We start from the raw sequence: 13117 nt of genomic DNA, 5'->3' as shown, positions 1-13117 counted from the left end.
GAAAATAAATTAACAAACCCAAATATGCTGAAGGCGGGGGCGGGGAGAGGGGTGGTGCTAAAAAGGCTCAGTTGGTTTAAATGATCTCCAACAAAGCCCAAAGCAATAGAGCCCCGGAACCCACAGGCTATTTATTCCCCAAGCCTCAGACACCACAGGAAACCCAGGATGATTACAGCCACTGGGCCTCCAATCGGGCAAGACCAGGTCTGAAGTAACAAAAAGGAAGAACCCAAAAATAAGGGCCAAGTGTCCCCAGGGGCTCTCACAGGCGCGCCAAGCCAGTCACAGGTCAAAAGGAACATGTGCGCCCATGGCTGACACACCAACTCCACTCACTTATCATTCGTAACAGGTCTTAGAGACGTCACCCCCACCGATGGAGCTCTATTCTCACAAATCCCGGGCCCCCTCCCCGCTCCATCATCTCCGCCACCATCCCTGAACTACCACAGGCCGTGTGTGCTGCTCTCCACCCTAACAAGTTCACACCACAGACCACACGGCCCACCTTGTTCCCCACTCCCCGTGTCAACACCGAATCGCACAACCGCAAGATCTCTGCAGGGCCACACTGGCTCATTAAATCTCCTCTTGCCACTGCTCAGTATGACCGGCACAGCGTCATGACTCACCCGGGGTGCAAGGAACTACAAGGGCCTTTTGTTTTATTCCTTAAGAGTACAAAAAGGACCCCCATGATAATATATAGATTATATAAATATATATTATAGGAAATATTATCTAAATCTGTAACACAGCCAATCATACATTTAACATATACATTAAATATACAACATATATGGAAACCACATATAAAATGTCTTTTATTTATCTTTCTTTATATTAAGATATACCTATAAGCACCTATTAGCTCCTATTTTCCAGTGGTCACTTCCGATTTAGAATTCATATGCATAAAGCATTCCCATTAGTGGAAAACAAAATTGCTCTCAAGACAGCACTCATCAACTGATCTGAAAAAGGGACGGCGGCCTATGGCCATCCCACCCCGAACGCGCCCTATCTCATCTGAAAGCAGAATAGTGGGCGGGAAGAAGTGACTCATTTTCTACTTTGGGCACTTCTAAAGCGTTTGGGCATTTTTGTAACAAGCCTGTGTCATTACTGATACACTGTTTTTAAGGTCTGGGTAAACTGAGCAATACAGAATCAACACCTTACACTGTTTGAGCTGAGTAGGTGCCGTGGTCACCGCAACACCGTACGACAGGTTTCATCCCCATCTGGCAGGAAACGGAGGCTCGAAAGGATGAATGGCACTTGTTCAAGGTCCTCCAGCAAGTAGATGGAAATGATCGAAATGATGGAAATGAACACTCCCGTTTGCCTGATGCCGAGACAAGTCGTAGCCCAGCAAGCTGCAGGGCCTCCCTTGCACCCGTGAACTGCCTGAGTGCACCTATCTTTATTCCTAGCAAGACATTTACCTGCAACAGCACAGGGCGCCAGCAAGTGACCAGATGCCAGTATTTACCTTGAACGAAGACAAGTATGGCAGAAAGTGCTCCGATGCACCTGTCCCTCGGGGAGGCCCCTGCTTAAGGTGTCTGAGCTCCTGGAGGTGAAGACAGGGGCTATCTGATTTGGGTCTAAATCTTCTGCACGTAGCACAGGACTTAGCACACTATTAGAAACAGCCACATCTAGTAAACAAATGAGCCCCAAGTGTATACGCCTGCCTACTCCAAACCCCCAGGCCCTTGACTAGTGCTGTATCCAGGAACCATTAATAGCTACTGTTTACTGCGAGCCTGCTGGCCTCCTGCCTGGTACCTTCCACACACTTTGGTACAGGACCCACTGAATCCCTCCCCCCTCCAGGAGGATGGCATTACTACCCCCCGTTTTGCAGACAAGAACAGAGACTCCAAAAGACTAAATAACCTTAAATCACCCAGCTCACAAGTGGATGGACGAACCTGGATATGAAGCCAGTGGACCTCAAAGCCGAGGGCTACTCTCCATCAGGAAAGGGAGCAGAGGAGAGGGCAAGGCATTCCCAACTCTGCCAGCGACTGCTTCCAGTTCAAGCTAACAATAACAGCCCTCAAGGGCAGGAGCAGTATAATCCCAAAGGGTACCTCCCCTGGGTACAAGCACAAATCCTTCCCAACCCCGCCTGATGAAATACCATCCAGGCACTTCCAGGGGCTTCCTTTCTGCAGTCACTTCGCCCAGGAAGTGTGACTTCCTTGAATAGCTAGAAGGGAGAGAGACGGGGCCCTGAAGCCAAGCGGTTGAGCGGATCTGCCTAAGAGCCATTATCAGGAAATGCAACGGAGAGCTGGCCTCCAAATAAGTTCCACACAGTAAGAAATATTAACAGCAACAAAACCACCAAGGGCTGCAAAACGGGAGCCTCAGAAATCTCCAGAGAGGCTAGGCTCCAGTGTGTAAAGGCTGGAAGAAAACATCTGTGCCAAGAGGCTACCTGTGCCTCTCTCCACAACCTCCTTCTGGTTCCCACCCTGACCTTCCCCCAGTGAGGTGCCCAGGGCACCACTCCAGCACCAGAAGACCACAGTGAATACTGCTTCCATGAAAAAACCCTAAGATTCGACACTGACTACTAGAGCAAGTCCGAAACAGTGGCTGCTTTTGATTTGGGAAACCGTGCTCATTCATCCAAAATGACAAGTTAAAGTCCACGGTCCAGAAACACCCGCTCTCAGATTTATACTATTATTTACAAATGGGCACAAAGTCGGGTTTAAACTTATTCTTATTTTTGAGAGACAGAGGGAGAGAGAAAGTGTGAGTGGGGTAGGGGCAGAGAGAAAGAGGCACAGAATCCGAAGCAGGCTCCAGGCTCCGAGCTGTCAGCACAGAGCCCGATGCGGGGCTTGAACCCACGAACCGCGAGATCATGACCTGAGCTGAAGTCGTATGCTTAACCCACTGAGCCTCCCAGATGCCCCCGACACAAAGTTTTTTGAAGAGGAATTTAGCAGAATTCTTTCCAAAATGCTATTCATCTCGAAGGGTCCACACTACAGAAACACATGCAATTATGTACAAATTATACATTTCTCAAGAGAAAACTGGCAGAATTTTACCAAAACTGTGCAATATCCAAAAGTTAGAAACAGCCCCAATGTCCACCAATGGGAAACAGATTAAACCAAGTGTATGTACAAAACATCCTCTGCATTGCTAAAACAGACGACGTAATCCATCTGTACGGACTGTCGTGGCATACATGTGCACAATTTTTTTCTGGAAGGAATGACAAACTTCTCACGCTGGTTTCTCTACAGAGAGACTGGGGAAGAGCCCTTACGCTTTTAATACAGCTTAACTTTCCTAACTGTTTTCTTGAAAAAAGTCAACTGGAAATATCTGAGTCGTGGAATTACTAGCTGTTTTCGTTTTTCTTCATACGCTTGTAGATTTTTTAAAAGCTTCAGAAGTATTATTTTTAAAATGTTAGAAGCGTAACACGCTGGTACGCATTAATATGAAAACATGCTCTTGATGTGTTTAAGAATGCATGTTGTGGGGGCGCCTGGGTGGCTCAGTGGGTTAAGCGGCCCGCTCTGGGTTTCGGCTCGCTCTGGGTTTCAGCTCGGGTCATGATCTCCCGCTGACAGTGCGGAGCCTGCTTGGAATCCTCTGGAGAGCACTCGCACGATCTCTCTCCGCCCTTCCCCCGCCCTTCCCCCCCCCCTCAAAATAAACAAACTTAAAAAAAAAAAAAAAGAGTCGAGTCTGGGAGGATAAACACACTGAGCTGTAAACAGTAGTTACTGCCTGGAAAGCTAGAGGAAAGAGCTTTCATTTTCCCTCATACACTTGCTTTTTCTTTCTTAAGGAGTGTGTATACTTTTGTAATTAATTTTCTATCAGGGAAAAAAAAAATTCCACTTTCTGCCTTAGGACAACGTTTCCACTGTCCCCAGCTATTTCTGAACACTCAGCCCATTCACTCCCCCGGCAGGTCGGCCAGGCAGCACCGCTCCCAGACAGGCCTATGTTTCTCTAGCGCCTGAAACAGAGCAGTTCTTTAAGCTCTGAACTGTATGTAAACAACACCTGCCGAAAAAAGCGCTGGAAGACACAAAGGAGCCGTGGAGAGAGTGGAAAGAGTGCCGGGGATGACCTCCTTTTCCCAGTTGGTCCTGCGGCAATGCATCCCATCCTTCTACACAAAGAGATGATCTCGAAGCCCCGGTGGGAGAAGTCGACTCGCGCTTCCGAAGTCCTGTCTGCCCTCCCCCGGGCTGGCCACCAGCCACAGCAAAGTACTCGCCTAACAGGTTCCTGTCCAAAGGGCTCTCGAGTTCTGCAAAGCAAGCTGACCGGCAAGTTTTCTACCGTGGCTCACACGGTTCTGATTCCAACTTAGAAACACATTTTTAATACTCCAGGGGGCTTGGAATACTGTTTTCAACAGGTGCCTGGTTCTTTTTAAGAATTTTTTTTTTCTTAAAGCAATCTCTACACCCAACATGGGGCTCAAACTCACAACCCTGAGATCAAGATCACATGCTCTTGGTCAGGTGCTGATTTCAAGTCTGCTGTAGTTTCCAGAAGGTCTTCCCTGACCACCCCACACCCAGGCTGGGATGGCCTTGACTCCCACGCACCTCATCTGCACCTCCACTGCTTCCGCACCTGAGCCCCCTCCCTGTGTCAGACACATAGCACAGCAAACAGGAAACAGAATGCTGCTTCCTGGCCCCCCCTCCCTCACTCACCCCACTGGGGAAAACGTACCCATCAATAAAGAGCAAAACTGCATTCAAAAGCTGTCATCACTGACAGATGAAGGGGTGAACAAAATGTGATATATAAACAGAATATGGAATACTATTCGGCCACCAAGAGGAACGGGGTTCGAACACCCGCCACAGCCTGGGCAAACCCTGAAAGCATGAAGTCAGACACAAAAGGGCCAATAGTGTATGATTGTATGATTCCTCTCAGAGAGACATAAAGCAGACGGTCGCTGCCAGGGGCTGAGGGACGGGAAGTGAGGAGTCAGTGTTTGACGGGCACAGAGTTTCGGTTTGGGAAGGTGACAACTTTCTGGAGGGGGGTGGCGGTTACACAACACTGTAAATGTACTTAACGCCACTGATCGTACACTTAGAAATGGCTAAAAGGATAAACCTTACGTATATTTCTCAATAAAATAACTGTTTAGGAAAGTGTATTTAAAGTTGTGAAAAGAACTACAGAGAACAGCAACGGAGAAAAGGAAAGAATCAAGGGAGATGATGACACAATCGGGTTGAGAGGTCCGGAGGCCTCTTTAAGGAGGGGGCTCGCTTTCTCCCCACTGGACAAGCTCCCAAGGAACACAAACGTGGCACCAACAGCCATGTGGCCTCAGACTGGTAAATGTTGAAGTCAAGACACTTGGTTCAGACTCAACCCAGTAGATGGATTAAAACCCCAAACTTCACTCATCAGACAGCTTAGCCAGGACTGAAACGGCCAGGTCCGAGACACCCAGAACTTGGTGGCTCAGGCAGGAAGCCACCTTGGGAGTCAAAAGGGACAAGGACTAAAGGAGACAACAGAACTGAAGAAGGAGCCTGCATTCTCTCTGGCCAGGAAATACCACTTATGGGAAATCATGAGCAACATACACCAAGATTTACATGGGAGGATGTGCCCTAAAATTTTGTTTACGTGAAGGAAAAATGGGTAACAACAACTTAAATGTCTAACAGAATTAAAAAAAATCATGGCAAATCCATATAAAGCAATTACACAGTTACTAAAACGTTTTCCGGGGGCTTAGTTGGCTCAGTCAGTGAAGCGTGCAACTCTTGATCTCAGGGTTGTGAGTTCAAGCCCCGTGTCGGGCAGAGAGCTTACTTAAAAAAAAATAAAATAAAGTAGGGGCGCCTGGGTGGCTCAGTCAGTTAGGCGTCCGACTCTTGGTTTCGGCTCAGGTCATGATCCCACGGTGTGTGGGTTCGAGCCCTGCATCAGGCTCTGTGCTGACAGTGTGGAGCCTGCTTGGGATTCTGTCTCTCCCTCTTTCTCTGTTCCTCCCCTACTTGTGCACGCACGCACTCTCTCTCTCTCTCAAGATAAATAAACTTTAAAAAATTAAAAACATAAAATGAAATAAAATAAAAATATGTTCTCGATAAGTTAAGAAAATACACTCTAACGGTAAGAACTATAAACCATGGGGGCACCTGGGCAGCTCAGTCGGTTGAGTGTCTGACTTCGGCTCTGGTCATGATCTCGCAGTTCATGAGTTCGAGCCCCACCTCGAGCTCACGGCTCTCAGCGCAGAGCCTCTGTCCCCCTCTCACGGCCCCTCCCCCATCTGTGCTCTTTCAAAAAATAAATATAAACATTAAAAAAACCAAGAACTGGGGCGCCTGGGTGGCGCAGTCGGTTAAGCATCCGACTTCGGCCAGGTCACGATCTCGCGGTCCGGGAGTTCGAGCCCCGCGTCAGGCTCTGGGCTGATGGCTCAGAGCCTGGAGCCTGTTTCGGATTCTGTGTCTCCCTCTCTCTCTGCCCCTCCCCCGTTCATGCTCTGCGGTCCGGGAGTTCGAGCCCCGCGTCAGGCTCTGGGCTGATGGCTCAGAGCCTGGAGCCTGTTTCGGATTCTGTGTCTCCCTCTCTCTCTCTGCCCCTCCCCCGTTCATGCTCTGTCTCTCTCTGTCCCAAAAATAAATAAACGTTGAAAAAAAAATTAAAAAAAAAAAAACAAAAAACCAAGAACTATAAATTGTGAACAGCGTATATAGTATTTTCCTAACTTTGAAAAAACAAATACGTAAGCCAAGAAAAAAAATACACCAGTCTTGTCTGTAGTTCTCTCCATATGGTGAGCTTAGAGGTGTTTTATATTTTTTTATCTTTATTCTTTCAGTATTTCCCTTTTTTTCTTTAATAAAGATGTTATTCTTATGAATAGGGAAGAATGTACTCCTAGGGCCTTGCACAACGCCTGGCAAACAGTACACGCTCAAGGAGTAGCTGGTGCAGGACAGTGACTCTTAAAGGCGCTACATACTGCCTCGCCACACCGCCACCGAGAGGAAAGAGGCTGAGAGGGAGAAAGGATCCAGAGCCCGAGCTCCAAAACCAGCTGCAGAGGTGGGAGAAGAACGTGCTCTCAGAGGGAACGTGAAGGGCCGCCAGCAACCTAAGATAGACCTCACTCTGCCCACAGACCGCTCCCGCTGCAGGCAGAGAGCTCTACAAACCAGTGCGGCTGCCAGCATCATACAGAAGCAACCCAGCCCTCAGCTCAGGCCACACGGGGCGGGGGACAAAAAACAAAATCAACAAGTACAGCTAACAGCAACACTCAACCCGGACTTCTGGCTCAAGTCACCAGAGCAAGCCTCTCTCCCGGGGCCGAGGCTTCGCACACGCCAGCCACAGACACGATCGGTGACACAGATCCGACAACGGAGCCGGGGTCTTGGAGCTCCCAGGTGAGGCGGCCTGGTCCAAACGGCACCTTTGAAGCCTAAAAGCTTGTCATCCACAATTTACGTCCGCCAGAAAGCTCTCAGTCTTTATCATCCGTCCTGAGCACCACAAGCTTTATTTCTCCATCCAAATAAATGACAGACGAAAGGTTCCCAAGTCCACACAAGGCCGAGAAAAAAACGAGACTTTCTTAAGAAACTTGAGTTACGACTTGAAAAGCAGTCTGGTTACCCCTGACCGAACTCTTGAGATTCAGAGCACAAAGCCCCACAGCTCTCTGCCGGAGACTATTTTTCAAGGGGAGCGCACGGCCTTAAAATCTAGTGTAGACAGGCCCCACTTAAGATCTGCCTGCCCATAACAAGACACATACGCTTGATAGTAGAGAAGCCTCATTATCAAATTTAGAAATACATGTCCTGACCCACCCGGCCTATTCTGGTGTGAAACAGAAACCAACACAGAAATGATCAATCTTAAATGGTAGAATAATGAGACATCCAACCAGCACACAGCCATTAGCAACATGAGTCAGTACTTTGTGCAAGCCAAAAAAAAAAGAAAAAGAATAATCTTTCAAGTACAATAAAATAATCCTTCAGGAGAAAAGAGAACTGAAATTTAAAAGGGGGTGGGGGATGGTGAAGGGGCACAACAAAAATCCCTCGGCAGGGCCCCAGGCAACCAGTCCGTGCTGGAACTAGTTCTGACTTGCCATTCCTGAAATTCTACTCTCCCAGGGCTTTCTGGCTCTCCCTTCCCCAGGCTCTTTACCCATTTGGGCTTGAAGGAGACTGCACAGGACCCAGGCCGATGCAGGCAGGCCCCACAATGGGCAGAAACATGGCCCCTCCATAAAGCCTTGGGTAACTGAAATTCACAGGTAATCCAAAAGCTTAAGGGGAAGGACAGCGGTTTCTTCTCCTTCCCTAAGTAATAGTGCAGGGCCAGACCTGGCCACAATGAAATCAGATAGAAAAGACAGGCCAAGAGGCAGGAAGCTGGGAAAACTAAAGACAGGGCCCCCGCTAAGATGTCTTCAGTCCCGCAGCCAGTGGGCCTGGAGGAGGTTCCAAGGAGGTTTAAAAAAAAAAGAGAGAGAGAACACAACAAAACCAAGATGGTTGGGGGAATGCCAGAATGTACCAAAACAACTGCCCAGGAGACTGCAGAAGCACAGTGAGCCCAAGCAGAGCGTCTCCAGGGCCGTCTACAAACATGCTACAGGTGTGGCCCAGACATAACCTGGGTCTCGGCCCTCACCCACGACCGAGACCGGGGGTCAGTTTCCCTTGCATTAGCCTCAGTCCTCCCTACGGTCTCTAATAAACACCCCGGGGCAGCCTAGCTGTTCTAGGCCGTTCTATTGCTTCCAGGCCCCGAGTAGTGGCCGTGACACGCAAATACTAGCTAAGGATAGAATCTGGGGTGGGGAAGTCATGGCGCCATCAGCCAGGAGAACAGGAGAAAAAGTTCAGGAGCTGAGAAAGGATGAGAAAAGCGGGAAATCAACAAGAACAAGACACATTCTCGTCACCCTCCCACAGAACGAAGCGGTTTGCTGTACACACAGAATATGAGGCTCACAAGAGCCCCAACAGATACTCCAGGCAAGGCATAATCATTCCCATTTCACAGATGCAGCAGCCGCGGCTCAAAGACTTGCCGAGGGTAAGCCGATGAAGACCGGAATGCGGGCTCCAGGAGAGACACTTGCCTGAGCAGGCACAGGCTCCCCAAGTGGTCGTCTGCCATCCCCAAAGGAAAGCAGTCATCCTCCAAAGTCCCCGGCCTCTGCCTGTTCTCGGCATCTCTCACTGTTCTAAGTCTGCCTTAAACAAAGCTGTAAACGTGCCTGGGAGGGGGCAAGCAGCCCAGACCGGAGGACACGGACTTACTACCATCAGTTCCTGGGAGCTCCACACGCCACTCTCTCCCATCCTTGTCTCCCCATAGAGGCTGAGCACCGAATAAGCCGAGTGCTCCAGAGACGTTCGGTGCCTTCCATTCCTCTCCCGTCCATGCCTTAGCCCAGCACCTGTGGCATCTGCACCAGCTCCATCAGGTCAGTCAGCCCTACGGGTGGCATCACGGTGGCTAAATTCCATCCTAGGGCTTGACGGCAGTTGCAGAAACTACTACTAAGCACTAACCTGCGGGCCGGGCCCTTCCAGATCTTTCACCACCTCCCTAACTCTACAAGGTGGAGGATGCGAAATTTAGGCCAATGACGGCTGTCTGAACCCTAGATTTCTCTGGCAGAAGGATTTGCACCCCGAAGCCCGGGCCTCCCCAGGCCCTGTTTGCACCACACCGCCGTGTACAGAGCGAAAAGGCTCAGTTAGATTCGGAGAAACCACGCTTCACACGGCTGGTTCCAAAAACCAAACTGGATAAATGTATACACAGCCACACAAAATGCACAGAAAATCTTGGGGGGGGGGGGGGGGCGGAGAAAGAAAAACCTCAGGGCCAATTTAACAACCCCGTAAACCAAAGGCTTCTAAAGGCTTCTTCTCCCTGGCAGCCATCGAGCAAATGACACCGTCTGGGGAGCCTCCCCAGCCCCCGTTTCCCCCCACTTCCTCCGAGCTACCCATTCCCTCGAAAAACACCTCCTCTTCTCGCCGAAAGGTGGGCTCGGACCTCCCGCGGTATTGAGAGAGAGAGGGAGGAAAGAGAAAACCGCCTTCCAGCTTTGTGTGTGGGCAAATCCACTCCAGAGGCCCACGGTCTCGACAGCGCCGTTCCTCACTCCGGCGAAAGGGGGGAAAAAGGAAAAAGAAGGAAGGAAAAAAACCCCATCTGGCAGGCCCTGAGGAGCGACATCCTGTTTATTATTAAACACGCTCAGTAGCAGAGCATGGAGTATTTCGAAAATAATCCTGTCGCTGGCGCACCGAAAGGGCGGCCGGCGGCGGCGAGCCCCCTGCCCCCTGCGCGCCCCCGGCCGGCGACTCGGCGAGGGGGAGGGGCACCGCCGCGCCCCCCGCCGCCGCCGCCCCCCACACCTCCCGGCCGGGAATGGGGGGAAAGGGGGGGCGCCCCGACCCCGGGACTCCCGGGCGGGGTGGGGCCTCTGCAGGCCGGCCCGGGGGGCGGGGGGCGCAGGAAGACCGCCCCGGCTACTTCCAGGCCAGAGGGGCGCTCCGGGCCGCCGGCCCCCGGCGGGCGGGCGGCGGCCCCGGGACGCGGCGACCCCCCCCCCCCGCCCCGCCCCGCCGGCCCCGACCCCGCCGCCCGCCCGCCCGCCCAGGCCGCAAGGCGCCGCACAACAATGGCGAGCCCGGGCCCGGCCGCCCGCCGCCCCCGGGCCGGCCCCGCCCGGCCCCGCGGCCCTCGCCCCGGCCGGCGGGGCCCAGGCGGCGGGGCGCTCGCGGACGGCGGACGGCGGGCGGCCGGGCCCGGGCTCGCCGCTGTCAGTCAGCCAGCCAGCCGCCGCCGAGACAAAGCCCCGCCGGGCCGCGCCGCCTCCATCTTAGCGCCCGACCGCCGCCCCGGCCCCCGGCCCCCGGCCCCCGCCCCGCGCCGCCGCCCCGCCGCCCCGGCCCACCTGGTCTGGTTCCGCGGGCGCGACTGGGCCGGGCGATGGCGGTCGGGCGGCGGTCGGGCGCGGAGGCGGCGGGATGGCGGCGGATTGCGAGGCGGCGGCGCGGCTGCTCGCTCCCTCGCTCCCTCCCTCCCTCCCTCCCGGGCTCGCTCGTCGCTCGCTCGCTCGCTCGCTGGAGCCTCGGAGCCTGTGTCTCGCCGCTCGCCTCCCTCTCGCGCTCGGCTCCCCGCCCCCCGCCTGCCGCCGCCCCCGCCTCCTCCGGGCCTCCTCCTCCCGCCGCCCGCCCGCCCGCAGCCGCGCCTCGGCCCGCGCAGCGCCCCCTGCCGCGCCGTCCGCCCGCCCGCCCGGAGGGTGGGGGTGGGGCTGGGGGCCCCGGGAGGGGAGGGGCCGGGCGGCGGGGGGAGGGGCGCCGGAGGAGGCGGGGGCGGGGTGGGCCCCCCCCCTCCCCGAGGAGGCGAAGGGGCCGGGCAGCGGAGGGGAGCGGCCCGGGAGAAGGGGGTTTGGGGTTCGGGGGAGACGAAGGGGAAGGGGCACCGGAGAAGGGGGGGGGGGCTGAGGTCCCGGGCGGGGAGGGGAGGGGCCGGGCAGCGGGGGCGGGGGAGGGGCACGGGAGGAGCGGGGCTGGGGTCCCGGGAGGGGAGGAGCCGGGCAGCGGAGGGGAGGGGCACGAGAGAAGTGGGGGGGCTGGGGTCCCAGGGAGACAGAGGGGAACGGGTTCGAGAGATGGGGGGCTAGGGTTCTGGGGTGGCTGAGGGGGCTAAGGGGGAAGGAAAAGGGCCGGAATTGGGGCTGGGAGACTAGGGGAGGAAGCTGGGAGAAGGCGGTCTGGGAAGCGGGTGGACTTGGGCTGGAGGCCCAGAGAAGGGGTCCGGGGAGAGAAGGGGAAGGGGTTCTTCGGGAGGGGAAGGGGAGGCGGTCCTGGGGAGGAGGTTGGGGCGAGCCGGGGGAGGGGGGCGGGGAGGAGTGGTCCGGAAGAAGGGCTGGGCTGGAGAGGGAGAGGGCCTGAGGTGGTGAGGCCCAGACGGAAGAAGGGCTGAGAAGGGAGGGGGTTTGAGCCTGGATCCCCGCCCCCTCCCCTTCAGCACTGCCGCGCCTCCTGACCGACCGTGAGCCCGGATTTTGTTATAGGATACGTACACAGAGAGGAAACAGAAACAATACATTGTTAATTCAAAAGCAAGGTTGTTGCACGATATAGATACTTTATCCGTTTTTGGAAAATGAGAAATAATAAGCCAATCGTCTTCGGTGTTTGTGTACTTGCGTCAATGCAAAACAAAAGGTCTGGGAGAATGCACTCTTGTCTCGGTTACCTCTGCAGTCTGAGGTCTGGAGAGCCAAGCATTCTCGCTTTTCATTCTCAGTATATTGGCAATTAGAACAACAAACAATTTGCAAAAGCAAACAACGTAAGGAAATGTGGCTGGGACCTGGAATCCAAATCATCTGCCCCTGTCTCTGGCACTTGATCACCTACACCTTAAACCACAGCCGCAGGCCCTACCCTGTGTGCAACAGTTTGGAGCGGTTTGCCTCATTTAATCCCACCCCTGAGGCGGACGTTATTTTTTCCAATTCACTGATGAGAAACGGAGACTCTGAGAGGTTAAGTAACTTGCCCAAGGCCACACAGCAAGACCTGACAGGAAAGCCAACCTACTGCAGCCTAAACGAATAAGGTTAGGGGTTGCCACAGAGCACAGTGCCTGGCACACAGTAGGCGCTCTATAAATGCTGGTTTGTTGAATGGCAGAATGAGTGGCTCTTATAGGCTGGTGGGTGGAGACTCCCTAAGAATCGGGGGGGTGGGGGGAGTCTCTTTTTTAATGATCTGACAAGAGAGAACCTAAGATGAAAAGCTTCAGCCTTGAGTGCTCCAGGAAGACAGAGGAGGAAGTAGTAAAGACCACAAAGGGGGTAAAAAGCAAGTCTACAAGTGCTCTGCTCTGGCAGGTCTGGTGTAGGGGAGTGACGCCCTCTGGGGACAGGAGGGCTGCTAAGTTCCTGGGAGCAGATGCTTCACTCCTGCAAAACCCAAGGATCAGGTTGCATCCAAATCGCTTGCCCTGCTCGAGAAACATTTTTCTTTCTGCACTTTCCTGGGGTGACAACAGCAACGATGCTGGGTAC

At 53.6% G+C, this 13117-nt stretch overlaps 1 protein-coding gene across 12 annotated transcripts in view; it reads right to left on the bottom strand.

Moving 5' to 3' along the window:
* PRRC2B (proline rich coiled-coil 2B) overlaps positions 1 to 11076 on the bottom strand; it is an 86288-nt gene extending 75212 nt beyond the window's left edge. For 8 of the 12 annotated variants that reach the window (XM_030293609.1, XM_030293611.1, XM_030293614.1 and 5 more), the window contains exon 1: positions 10991 to 11075. The gene's annotated coding sequence lies outside the window, so the exon portion shown is untranslated. Of the gene's footprint in view, positions 1 to 10990 lie in introns of all 12 variants that reach the window. The other 4 variants (XM_030293617.1, XM_030293618.2, XM_036064340.1 and 1 more) reach the window with 3 other exon arrangements.
* Between the last annotated feature and the right edge of the window lie 2041 nt (positions 11077 to 13117).

Source organism: Lynx canadensis, chromosome D4 (assembly GCF_007474595.2).
Source record: "Lynx canadensis isolate LIC74 chromosome D4, mLynCan4.pri.v2, whole genome shotgun sequence".
NCBI lineage: Eukaryota > Metazoa > Chordata > Mammalia > Carnivora > Felidae > Lynx > Lynx canadensis.
The sequence above is the reverse complement of the archived record's forward strand: the minus strand, read 5'-3'. Positions and strand labels throughout refer to the sequence as shown.